At 41.4% G+C, this 14,300-nt stretch overlaps 1 protein-coding gene across 3 annotated transcripts in view; it reads left to right on the top strand.

Annotated features, from left to right (window-relative positions):
• Window positions 1-14,300, top strand: part of RASGEF1B (RasGEF domain family member 1B) — a 364,027-nt gene that overhangs the window by 147,599 nt on the left and 202,128 nt on the right. The gene's annotated exons all lie outside the window — the stretch shown is intronic.

Here is a 14,300-nt window from a genome sequence, read left to right as displayed (position 1 = left end):
CGCTGGCCTATCAGTCACCAAATGACTTATTTAATTACTGAACTTTGGGTATGTAATGAGGGATGACGCATTCAACAATACAGACAATGTTTTTTTCATGAATTAGGCAACAAGAAAAGAGGACATCTCCACTCTGTCTAATAGTTTGATATCCTGTCTTGCCTCCCTGGTGCAGTAAAGCCCAGGCGATTTTTCTTCCACAAAACGGAGCCTAATGAGCTGGAAATGGCTCTAAGCACAAATAATTGTCTAGTCTGAGATGAAAGAAAATCAAATATCAGGCCGTGATTGTTTTGCGTCTAATCCCATTGCATTTGGCTGTCTGAGTTTACAGGTTTGACAGCAGTGGAATGCTGAGCATTTGAATATGATCAGACAGGGAGCTTCACTTAATACAATTTTACTACATTTCTATATTAGTTTTGCCACAAAGATTGTTATTTAGGGCTAGTAGATGCTCAAGCTGGTATAAATCCACCTCGGTCCATTCATTGACTTGTTTGGGGCTACCCTACTTGACCCCAGCTGATGATTTAGTCCTCTGACTTCTAGATGAAGAAGGAGCCTGATATATTTTGCTCTGTGCAGGTACATCCCAAGATACCAGAGATGTCCTAATTGGCTGGGATCTCCTAATTGGTACATCCCAAGATACCAGACTCAAGTCACCTGGGTGAAATATTTGGAGTGCCCCTTTTTCAACATCATCTTAACTAAATGTTCCTGAATGGTGGGCCTGATTCACCATTGTGTTGCTCCCTGTTTTACATTGGTGCCATTGGTCTTCAGATCAGGAAAGCCACAATGATTTTCAAAAGGTTGCCATTTTGCTCTCTCATTCTTCCGTGACTTCTCTTTATGAGTCAACTTCCATAGCAGTTCAAGACTGGCTGATCATTACCATCACTGCAGTGGCTTAACTGAAGAAGCCAGCTGGATTAGAAAGAAAAAAGCCTGTTCTGAAAGCTTGGTCTCTCCCTTATTATTCAAGGTTAAAAATACCCCATCCCCAAACTCCTGGTGGTAACGTGTCTTTCGACATTTTGGGCCAAACATTTCAAGACGTGAATGCAAAAAGACTCCTGGGCACTAAATAGCAGCTTGCCCACAACTCATCCTGCCCCAGTATGGATTTGGTGGACCCTGATTTTCTCCTGTGTCAGAGAGGAAGTTCCTGACGAACCTACGTAGCTTGGCTTGGAAAAAGTGCTTGTTCTTTTTCTGAAGGATCCCTGGGTTGTGGATGCTGATATCTCCTCCAGGCTCGGAGCCTGAGCTATTTCATAAAAGCTCTGAAGATCAGTTTGATACATTTCTCCACCTGATAGCCTCGGACAGGACCTGATTCCAACCTCTTTCTCCCTGCCATCTCCCACTTATGCCAGTGTACTTCTTGAAAAAACAAAGGCCTGGGTGTCATTGCTTCAAGTGGATTTGACAGTAGCCAGTTGCATCAAGCGGGGCAAACATGATTTGTCTCTCGCTGAATAGCTCAGAAATGAGAGAGGCGAAACTGGCACAGCGGCACAGAGTTACTGCACAAGCCCATAGCATGAGTTAAGTTATCAAAGCTGACAATACCAATGGCAATAATCCTTTAATTAAAAGGGACAGGGAGCCTCCATCTTTCAAAACAGACACCTACAAGGCCTTATGACCATTCACTGTACACATCCAGCAACTGTTTCCTCCTGTACACTGAAAATAATTATGTGTGGCCAAGAGATGCCTGTCTATTGACATTTATTGTATTTTCAATTTCGGTCTATTTGTGCCATAGTGGATCAGAATGAATTCGTGTGAGCAGCAGCCACAGGGAGCAGAAACCTCCAACCTAGAGGAGTGGAGAAATGTTATTTTGCTTCCTGGGCTTGAGTAACTCGTGGTTAGGCAGTGGCAGGCAGATACAGCATGGCTCAATTGCCTCTGTTGACTTGTCAAAGCAACTTTAAAAGCTGCTTTACAAACCTTTCATATTCATGACAGACCAGATAATCCTCTTTCACAGATCAGATGAGCATTAAATACTGTATTGTATGCAAAGAAAACAGATAATAGAATTTCCAATGAATGCATTATTGCAGTAGTGGGATTTACAAATTCACATCAGTTGATCTAATTATTATTAGCATTTTCCCTTGTATATTTTTAATCTTATAGTTTTCTTTCCCAAACCTCTAGTACATTAGGTTAAATCCATTCTGACTGGATTTAACCTACTTAACGTTGTTAAAGTCTGAAGAATAGTGTCTCCTGGACCTACTTTGTTTTTTAATATATTTCCATGAACACATTCACTGTTTATGTAGGTCCTATAATGTTTTGTGCTCTAATGCTCTAGAGTCAAGCAGCTAGCGGAGAACACACAAGTTGAGTAGCAAACACTGTTCCTGGAGCTCTGCTGACAAAATCAATGATAGTGATGCGCAAACAAGGCTCTGAATAGGAGAGAGCCCGGTTGACATGCCCACAGAAACAATTAAAAGCTTTCTTTACAATACCTATAGCTTTACATCAGCAAAATGTCAAACTAGCATAAGGTGGATAAATGGCCATCTTTAGTAGCTATTAAACCCTTGTAAGGGACCACCACATGAAATTCTACGCATTTCTTTCCGAATCCCATGCCAAAAATGAATCGGCAATATACCAGACCTGATAGAGACACAGCTAAAATGTGATTGGCAATTTCCTGCAGGATCCTGGACAAACCTTACTGAATTAAGTTTAAATATCTTAGAAGTTCATCGTATTAAAAATGCAAACGTTTGTGTTATTGTGGGATTATACTAATGCCCCTAGGGAGGAGAGATGACTAATGTAAGACCCTGGGAAGTGTTATGACCTTCAGAGGGCTATTTTAAAACCATGGGCCAGAGAAGAAGGAACTTCTGAGATAAACAGTTACCTTCCTAGGAAATACCTGGGGGAAGGGAGTGCAAATTCCCCACTTCTGGACCCAACCTTTTGAAGCTGCGCCTTGTGGAGAAACCCGTTGTTTGACTGGTTACCTATTCCCGGCCTCTAAGGATCAAAGACCCAGACCGTGTGAAGGAGAAAAATCACATATTCACAGGGATGCTTGTTCTGAGCCAGGGCAGTTATGAACTTGTAACCACAGAAAAACCCCTTGCTGGGTTTGAAGAACTGACTACTTGCCAGAGCCCTTGCTGGAGTTGGAGTGATCTCTGGTGAGCTTATTAGCATGTGTGTACATTCTTTTGTTGTTTTTAATATGTTTTCTCTGTAATGCTTTCACCTTAAGAACAAATGTGCTTGCTTAGAAAGGGCTTTGTGGTAACTTAACCGTGGTCAATTACACTGTATAGCCTCTAAGGAAAGCAGGCAAAGCAGGCCTGCTGAGGCAGTCTGATTTGCTGGGGATGTCACAATGTAGGCAGGGAGCTGTGCAGCGAGGAAATACCGCAGTCAGGAGGGAGAAAGACACAAGTCTATGCCCAAGAGAGGTGAAAACTGGGGAGCCGGAACCCTAAGGGTGTGTCTACACTGCAATGTAAGCCCAGGGTTAGAGGAACTTGAGTCAGCTGACCTAGACCTATAAGTTAAGCAGATAAAACAGAATACATAAGGAATATTTAGGACCATAAATATTAATATTGATGTAATATTAACACAGGATTTCATTTACTGTGCATCAAAAGTCCTTTCTTTGATGTGGTTTTCTTAAGGAATGTGGAGGCGCAAAACTATAGGATTAATTTCTAATAGAATAAAGGGTTAGCCAGAAAAAGCAGCTCAACAGAGGCTGAGGACTTGCTTAGCCCTGTTAATTCATTTTCAATGACTGTTTCGTTTATATTTCCCATCTTTGATATGTATGTGGGCCGTCTTAAGTATGTGCTTAAAGTTTAAGTATGTGCTTAAAGTTTAAGTATGTGCTTAAGTGCTTGGCTAAATCAGGACCGGGCGTTGTTCCACTGAGTTCAATATACATGTGAGTAAAGCTATAGATGTGTACGTGTTTTCAGGATCGGGGCATGCTTCCAAACCATAGTTTGATTCTCCTCCTCCTCCACTTACATTGTGTTCATAGTATAGCTTTTTAAAATCATTGGTCTAAATTTTCAAAAAATGACTAGTGATTACGGGTGTCTCGTTTTTTGAGTGCCCAACAACTGAGGCACTTTGAATAAATCACTAGCCATTTCTGAGAATGTATTTTATTGCCATTATTGATTGACTATTGTTGTCACCATTCCTCAACTTTCTTTTCACTTCCAACCAGCCAACTAACATCTCGGAAATCTGATTCATCATGGCGTGTAGAGAGTTGCTGTAACCTCTGTGGTGGACACACTTCAGAGGACTCCTGTCTCCTCCTTATCCCTTTGAGGGAGCCAGTAATGACTTAACTGAAAACTACAATAATTCTCACAGTCCAATGAAAAATGTATCTTGTAGAAACATGCAGGAAGAATAATGACAATAAAAATAACTGTGTCCTCAAGGTGAAATGGAACTGAAGTTAAGAGCCTCATTAGGGTTAAAAATGACATTTTTATTGAAATCAGTTTGCGTTTATTAGTCTTTTGTAGTCAGTGGTGGTTCCTTTTCATTGTATCTTATCCTCTTTCTCCAGATATACAAATGCAATTGGGGAGATGGTAACCCATGGCAACCAGTGACAATGCAAGAGGGGCAAACTAACTTGGGAAGTGATTCTTAATTAACGTTTGCTCGGTGATGGAAGCTTGAGGAAGCTATCCCTCTCACCTCTGCCTATGTAAATCATAGACAAGTCTTTTACTGACTGCATCGCGAGGCATGCTTGCTACAGCCGGCACCCTCTTAATTGTCTGCTTCCAAGTTTAGCTTCCAGTTAGCTCCAATCAGTCTTGGATTCTGTGTGTGTGTGTGTGTGTGTGTGTGTGTGTGTTGCATTTTTAACTGTATATAGTGGTTGCCATTAAAAGGTCATCTCTTTCTGCTGTGTACCGTGCAATCTGAGATACGCAGTTAGGGTCAGATCCAAAGCCTGTTCATTGAGTTTGATGGGCTTTTGTCATAAATATAAAGGGAAGGGTAAACACCTTTAAATCCCTCTTGGCCAGAGGAAAAACCCTTTCACCTGTAAAGTGTTAAGAAGCTAAAGGTAACCTTGCTGGCACCTGACCAAAATGACCAATGAGGAGACAAGATGCTTTCAAAGGGGGGGGGGGGGAGAAACAAAGGTCTCTCGGTCTGTGTGTTGCTTTTGCTGGGACCAGAGCAGGAATGCAGGTCAGAACTCCTGTAAAGGGCTAATAAGCAATCTAGTTAAATATGTGTTAGATTCTGTTTTGTTTAAATGGCTGATAAAATAAGTTGTGCTGAATGGAATGTATATTCCTGTTTTTGTGTCTTTTTGTAACTTCATGTTTTGCCTAGAGGGATTCTCTGTGTTTTGAATCTGATTACCCTGTAAGGTATTTACCATCCTGATTTTACAGAGGTGATTCTTTTACTTTTTCTTCAATTAAAATTCTTCTTTTAAGAACCTGATTGCTTTTTCATTGTTCTTAAGATCCAAGGGTTTGGGTCTGTGTTCACCTATGCAAATTGGTGAGGATGTTTATCAAGCCTTCCCTAGGAAAGGGGGTGTAGGGTTTGGGAGGATTTTGGGGTGAAAGACGTTTCCAAGCGGGCTCTTTCCCTGTTATATATTTGTTAGACGCTTGGTGGTGGCAGCAATAAAGTCCAGGGGCAAAAGAGGTAAAATAGTTTGTACCTTGGGGAAGTTTTAACCTAAGCTGGTAAAAATAAGCTTTGGGGGTTTTTATGCAGGTCCCCACATCTGTACCCTAGGGTTCAGAGTGGGGAAGGAAACTTGACAGCTTTCGATCAGATATTTAGTTCCTATTCTAAGATAAGGAAATCGCTGGCATTTCAGGTATTACTATGTGGTGATGGTTGACTTTTTTACATAAATATGTCTGTATAAAGAAAAGGAGTACTTGTGGCACCTTAGAGACTAACAAATTTATTTGAGCATAAGCTCTCTGTATAGTGTACATTCCCCACTATATAGTAGTTTGTGACCGAAGTGAAGCTGATATGTAATTATGTTACGAATATTGAATAACCATTTTATGAACGTTGTGTGTGACCTGGTCAGTGAGAGGAAGCTGTTATATATTGGGTTATCACAATTACTGGTATGACTCTATAATGATCAAATTCAGTGGGGTCTGTGACTGTGCAGGAAGGCAACCCAATGGCTTGCCAAATGAGATGACCCAAGAACGCACTTGAAAGACAGCGGGTCAGGCTGTTCGTTTCTAGGATCCTGTCTCCAGCTGGGTGCAAACCTTGTTTTGCCAGAGCTGGGAGTTACTATTTCACAGGGCTATAAGCAGTTAATGTGACGTGATTCCTGTGGAAGGGGATTGAGTTGCCTGGGGCTGTCCAGGGTGTTGTCAGTGAGCTCTGATAGGGAGATAAGCTGACACAGAGACAGCCTGTGGTAAATTAGTCCTTCCAGGGTCCTCCTGTGGAAAATGGTTAAATACCTGGTAAGCAGGCATGTGTATGGTCTTGTTGTTTGTTTTTAAGATAAGTTTTCTCTGAAATGCATTTGTTCTAATAAATGTTACTTTGCTTTAAGGAGGCTGTTGGGTCACTGATTACCACTGTTATTGCCCCAAAGGGAACAGAACGGCAAGGTCTGAGCCTAGACCTGGGGAGAGAATCGCAGTCGGTACCAAAGAAATGCAACCCAGGGCCCAGTCTGCACTCAGAGTGGTGACAGAGGCCTCAGACCTAGAGGGAGTGCACTTGGAGAGACCAGAGTCACATATATGGTGACTGCAATTGTGGGATGCTGACAGAGGTGAATTTCCAATATGTGCCAACAGCAGTAAAAGCAAGTATCATAGTGAGAAAAAGCATCTCCTAGTGTTTTGGTGAAGAGAATAGGAAGAGTAACGAAAGATGAGTGATGAGCAACTCGGGAAAAGTGAGCTGGTAAAGATATGCAGAGAGAGGCAGTTAAAGTCTCAGGAGCTGACAAAGACACAGCTAGTTAACCTGCTGTACTCTGAGGATCACCATGATCTGACATTATTAAAGCCTGTAAAGCACAGGCCTATATCTAGATTCAACCATCCCAAAATGTCATTTATCGCTTCAGAGCTGTCAGACATACTCTGCGTCCAGCAAGTTGGCTGATTTCAATGGAATTTCCGTTTCAAATAGCCATCGAGGTGTGTGCTATGGTTGGAGGGAGGGTCCAACCATCAAGATATGACTAGAAAGGAAAGATCTTCAAAAATAAAGAATAAAGCAACTTATTTAAATACCTCTAGAATAGGGGTGGGAGTGGAGGGGGACTGTCATGGATAGAAATCCTGCCCTAGGTTGATGAAAATTAATGGAATTCAATGAAAACCCCCAAGGCAACCCTTAAACTCTGTGGGGAAACAATGTACCAGGACAAGATACAATATGAATAAAATGCTCTCTCCAACTGGTCTGATAAACCAGTGAGCACAAAGCAGAATTACAAACTACTCAAACTGAAATTAACTGGAAATTAAAAACAAAAAACCTTACATAGAAGAACGTAACTCACCAAGGAAAAAAAATATTCTAAATAAAATATGCATAGACTACAGATAGAAGGCCAGATTAACTGGCACATTCTGGCTGTTTGCATCCCTCCAGCAATGCAAAGCAGATTGTAAACCCATCTTAACCAGACAGTTAAGCAGGGTTTATGGCTCTTTTGTGTCACTGGAGTAGCACAAAAAGCAGCCGGAGTGTCATCCCGGTAAATCTGGTCCATGAACTCCACGTATGCAGCATGATGTGCTCAGTAATGCAGCATGTAGATCACATAATGCAATAAGATGTGTGCCATGACAGGGTGTGGGCTACAGAAGATGCTACCATGTCTAGATTATGGGGCAGTCAATAGATCACTGGGATTTTTTGTATTTCATCCTTTTTAACAAAAAGCAACACCTCTGCATAATGGATTGACCAAAGTATTTCTAGTCTTCATATTTTTTTGACTCAAACAACAAATATTATACGAGAAATACACTTTTAAGGGCCATGTGGAGTGTAGAATATTTGTATACCTAAGTTTCTGGAATTCTGTTCATTAGAGGTATGTCTAATAGTCACTTAGGCTGGGTGAAGTATTTCGGGGCAGGTCCTTGGATGGCGTAAATCAATGTAGCTTTATTGATGTCAATGGAGCATTGTTGTTTTAGGTCAGCTGAGTTATAGTGCGTGGCCCTTTTTTATGCTTTCTGAACCCAGTCCTGCTCCCTTGGAAATCAATGGGAGTTTTGCCAGTAACTTCATTTCAGTGGAAATAGAATCAAACCCTCTGTATCCTTCTGCAGTTTTCCACAGTCAGTCAATTAATGGAGTAGTGTGATGGAACCATATCATTGGGTTATGCCATGTGATGGCCTGAAGTAGGACTATTTCACATGTACTGCCTTCAGTCCAAAGCACTGATTTTACTGCTGATGGGAAACGCATGCTCGATATGACCTTCTGAGAGTATAAGTTTTGGGGCATCAAGAGATAGTGTTTTGTCTTTTCCTGAGGAGACCAAAAAAGGATAAAAGGGGTATATGTGTGAGAGAGAGAGAGAGAGAGAGAGAAAAGAAAATGAATTGAGATACAATAACTAGGACCAAAGTCCAGGAGTTGGCTAGACTTATTTTTTGCTTCTTGCTGCAGCGTAGAACAGATGAAATATTATTGAAATTCCTTAAAAAGAATTCTAAGACACTTCCATTTGGAAGCTTATTTTTTTAAAGCCTTTCTTCTATAAATTAGAAGTGCTCCAGTCACTTGGGAATCATTCTACCCTGTGCAAGCCCCAAAGACAAATTATGTCTAAATTCAAAAACATGGGTATTTTTAACTGGCAATATCTGCAGCATATGCGCTATAGGATTAAATGAAATTGTAACACTTTCCTGTAAGTGCTTTGCTCAGACACTGAATTGAGCTGTATTCAACTATAATGGTCCACTTCATGCACCTCAGCCAGCATCAGCTCCGTGTATGATAAAAGCTTCTGAAATGCTGCTACTATTGTGCTGATGGGGTTGCTTCAGCAAGCTAGAATAGCTGTTGGTATGCCTCTCCCTGCTGGCCGTGCCATTTTAGTTGAACCAGCTGTGGAGTTTCATACCCCATGTTTTTGGGGTTTTTTGTCTCACTCTGCACCTCTGGGGGCAGAGTAGTAGTGGGTCCCTCAATCCTGGGGATCTGGGTCCAGTATTCTCTGCTGGTAGTGGGCCAGAGAGAACAGCAGCAGCCAACACATCTCACTGCTGATTGCTACTGCTGCCTGTTAAAGGACCAAAATTGGGATCCACTGGGTAGAGAGAAGGAGAAGAACATCCCTGAATCCCTTGCTACAGTCTTGATCCTTAACACCAGGTTGCGTTGTGAAATGGCCCAGGGAAATGGGACGTAGAGCTGTGGATAGTGCCGCTCTGGTTACTTATTGGCTACAGCAGAGGAGGAGGAAAGAAACCTTACACAGGGAGTGTACGTGTGACCCACAATTTACATAAGGAGGAAGCTGGAATGAAGAGTCTCTGGGTAGATGGGGTTGCCGGGGAAGGGTGGAATAGGGGAATCTAGAAGAATCTGCATGGAGTGCACTGTGCCTTTGTGGATTCCAGAAATGGAGTGGATGCTGTTAAAGGCTTCTCAGGGTACCTGCTGGGAAAGTCATGGATTTTTACCGTGTTAAACTGTCCAGAGTGATGAGATTGTGGCAAAAATCACAGGATATCACAGACCCTCACGGGGCCATATTAGACTCCCATTTTTAGATGAGACCATGTACTTTCTATATTGACAATCCTGTTTGGATGCCCTGCCTCTTCCAACACTGACATTGTTAATTGTTTAAGGCTTTAATTTTATTTAAAATGTAATGAATCTCCTCATTAGCATCTCTGCTGCCCTAGCAGATCTGCCCCATGCCAGTGTTTAAGTGCTTGGTAGAATGTGACAGTAATTTGGATGCTTCTCTAAAGCTTCTCTATTCCTTCTTATTGATTAATCGGCTGGAAATATTTATTGCACATTTTGGTGATTTTTCATTGATTCTAGACGTAGGGAAATGTTCATGGAGACAAGGAGGGATTCTTAGTTTCTCTTAGTTTTTCTGAACCAAATTGTCCCATTATAGTGTGAAATCTTGTTCTTCAGAGTGGGAACTGCCTAGGGGAATTTGGAGGAGAATGGTGTTAGCTGCGGTGAATATCCTGAATTATACAGCTGGCGCTCATGTCAGAGGGGAGAGAAGGCATGGTGGGGTGAATGCACTATATGCTGCAGTGTGTAGACAAAAAAGAGCTCTCTGTAGCTCAAAAGCGTCTCTCTCTGACCCAACAGAAGTTGGTCCAATAAAATATATTACCTCACCCACCTTGTCTCATTTAAAAAAATCAGTACTTACCTACACTTACCACAAAGTGGATCTGAGAGGATGATTTATTTGCATTGCAGTAGCACTCAGATACCTCCGTTATGGACCAGAACCCTATTGCTCTAGACGCTGTATGACCCCTGAACAAAAAGACAACCCCTGCCCCTCGTTCACAATCTAGGTCATATCACACATTCCCTGACACTTGGAATAAGGGAAAGCTAGTGTACTGAACTGCACAGTACAGATACCATTGTGTGCTAACACTGGGTAAATGCTCACTTGTAAATGGCTACCAGTAGGTCTGGCCATATGCCCGAGCCAGCAAAGCAGGCCCTATAGGTCTGCCGTGGAGCAGCCAGCCTCCACTAGGTAGGAGTCATGACTTGCTTCTGCATGGATGTGTAGGTGGGAAAGAACACTGAGAACCTCAGAACATGGTATGTTTGGCCTCTAGCTTCCATCCATACCAATTTCCTGCAAGCCCCTCTGTTACACATGCCAATAAGCAGCATTGAATATACTGGGGGGCTTTGGGCACGGCTGTCCACTTCTTTATTCTCTGTGGTTAAAAAAGGAGGAGTTTGCTCATTCGTCTGCTTGAAAAGTCCAGAGCAAAGAGAAAACTCATTGAGTGCGTCCAACATTATCACTGAATTGGGTGCCATGCAGCTTGCTTGCAGTGCTTGGGGAAGGGAGATTATTTCAGGTGGAATTTGCTTCCCACATAAATTAATTCAACACTGTGGTTAGCATTTTTTCACTCAAGGTTTCTTTCCTTACTATAGGAGATAGCGATTTTGGAAGAGTATTTTGCTTTCCCTTACATGCCTCTGGCATACTTCAAGGCAGGACTGAGGGCTGTTTTGTTTACATCTTTCCCTGAGATTTTGTTTTGATGCTTTATGGTTTCTGGGTGTTTGGGTGATAGAGCTAACAAAAGAATCTATCTTATTTTCCTGTTCTGTGGCTGTTGCCTCATTCGATTTGATACAGACCCAGAGGACGTGGTTCAGAGAAATACGTTATTTTTATTACATCATTATTTATTATATATTCATATTTTTACACAAAGAACCAACTGGATAGAAGTAAAATTCAGAAATAATAGCTTCTAACTTAAGGATGCAGTTTCTCTTTGGGCAAAAATGGCCCCATAATGGCCAAACCGTGCACTTCAGTTGTTACATTTTTATATGCCTTGGCGGTAAAGTTGCATGATTCCGTTATTAAGCACCAAAGCAGCATGTTTCATGAATTCAATTACTTATATTTCAAAGCAAATCATCATCTGTATTGCTGCTCAAGTAATTGAGATGCACCATTGCCCTTTTTTCCTTTATCTGTGTGTGTTAGCAAGGATGCTGCACCTTCAGGTATCGTATTGTTTAATTGTCAGGCATTCTGCTGAATAATACAATCTATCCGAAATACAGCTGAGTTGCTGAGCTGCACCCTTTGCCAGTGGAGGTTGTTTTCATTATCTTTACTGATCAATTAGTTGAAAATTTCATATAATTTGTTGAGAGAACTGCATATTTTGCTGATCATAGGAGCTGTACAATGTATTTGATTTGGGCTGATTTGCATAATTTGCTGATTAAGCTACCTATTAACCTTTGGACTCTTGCACTGTTACAGAGGTGCATAATAATCAGGTTGCACACTTAACTGGGATGAATTTCCATCTCATGAAATAAATGTATACCTTCTGTGTTTCCAGGTACAGAATAGTGTGGTGTTGTGAACACAGGTTTTTTTCCTAAATAAAAATTATCTGATAAAAATATAGGAATAACCATTCTAGGTCAGACCAATTGTCTATCTAGCCCATATCCTGTCTTCCGAGAGTAGCATTGCCAGATGCTTCAGAGGGAGCGAACAGAATAGGACAATTTATCGAGTAGTTCAACCCCGTCGTCTAGTCCGAGCTTCTGGCAGTCAGAAGTTTAGGGACACCCAGAGCATTCAGTGGCATTCCTGACTGTCTTGGCTAATAGTCACTGATCGACCGAGTCTCCATGTACTTATCTTATTCTTTGTTGAATCGTGTTATACTTTTGGCCTTCACAACATCCCCTGGCATTGAGTTGCACAGGTTTGACTGTGTGTTGTGTACATCTTTTTGTTCATTTTGAACCTGTTGCCTGTTAATCTATTTGGGTGACACCTGGTTCTTGTGTTATGTGAAGTGGTAAATAACAAATCTGTATTCACTTTCTCCACATCTCTATCATATCCCCCCTTTGTCATCTCTTCTAAGCTGAGCAATCCCTCCTTTTCTCATATGGAAGCTGTTCCATACCTCTAATCATTTATGTTGCCCTTTTGTGTTCCCTTTTCCAATTCTAATACATATTTTTTGAGATGGGGTGACCAGAACTGCACACAGTAGTGAAGGTGTCGGAGTACCATGGATTTATGATGTGCTGGTAAGCATTATAGCATAAATATTAATCTCAATTTTTTATTACACGCCACTTATAGTGAATCACAGTGAATGAACATGCTGAAATTTTCCCTCAAGAGCCAAATTGAGCCCTAATCTAAGCAGGAGCCGTGTTTACTGACATCCTTAGGAGCTGATCTTGATTATGTCAGGACTGAATTTGGCCTTTGCTCTTTCGCACAGAGATGAGATTAGCTCTTTGCACCAAGAGCGCCACCTTACAGAATCATCTTCTCTGCCAGTTCAAAAAAAGTTCAAGATATGGCTGGGTTTACTCTCCTTCCAGGGTGTTGAACTCAGGCATGGGCAGAACCAACTGAATTAATTGCTCTTAATGAGCTTAGTTGTTATGGTATATTTACAATTCATCTTCAGATTTTCTGTAGAGGGAGTTCTGGATTTCAGGGTGTTGGACCCCTTAGATTTATTAACTATTTCTTCAAACGCAGTTGAAGGATTTTTTATGTGTGTGGGTATTAGACGTGGCTACTGTGGGCCAGGTCCTCACCTGGTGCAAACTGAAGTAGCTCCATTGACATCATTGGAACTGTGCCAAGTTACACCATTTTAGGATTTGACCCTATATATGCAGGGCAACTGGTGCTTTTTTAGCTACATGGCTGATCGAGTTAGCCACATAGCTGCAAACATTGTGGCAGTTGCCCTCCAGAAACAGTTATTTCCACTCTAAAAAATCTCTGATAAACTCCTATTAATACCTGAAGCAATGATAGAAGAATAACACTTGGCATTTGTCTAGTGGTTTGCATTTTTTAAAGCACTGTACCAACATTAACGAATGAACATGAACAAGGGTGATAAACAAATGCTGTCCTAAATACAGCCTGGATGATTCATTGTTTACATCATGCCCCACTGGGGAGAAGATGGCAAGTAGATGTGAAAATACTGTACAACAGGAATAGGTGAGGATGATTTTTTTCTTTTCTGCATAATAGTCCCTGTGCTACTTACAGTGTGGAAGCAAAGGAAATGAGCAAAGGCAATGTTCTGCTCATGATGTCATCAGGCACAAAATATGTCTGCATCCTTCAGTATTAGGTGTCACTGAAACTGACAAGAGAGACCAGCAATAGAGTCCGCAATGGACACGGTTGTGCTGAGTACATTTTTTCTGAGGGTGGAATTGTGCAGCACATTCTAATTCATTCGAGTCAATGTCAATGTGAAATCCCAGTATATTTGAAGGTCTTATCAGAAAAACTGGATGATTAACTTTCCTGGAAGGCTATTTTTTCCTTTTACTCTTAATTTTTTACAATACTACTGAAGCTACAGATGAATTCATGTGGGCCTGCTCTTCAAAACGATAGGCAATTGTGTGTCTAATTTGCTCATCTAACTGAATGCCTAATTTTTGCACACACTTACAGTTGCATGTTCTTATTAGGCATTTGTGCATTCAAATGGGCCGTTAGA

This window comes from Chelonia mydas, chromosome 4 (assembly GCF_015237465.2).
Source record: "Chelonia mydas isolate rCheMyd1 chromosome 4, rCheMyd1.pri.v2, whole genome shotgun sequence".
NCBI lineage: Eukaryota > Metazoa > Chordata > Testudines > Cheloniidae > Chelonia > Chelonia mydas.
This window is presented reverse-complemented; position numbering and strand designations above follow the sequence as displayed.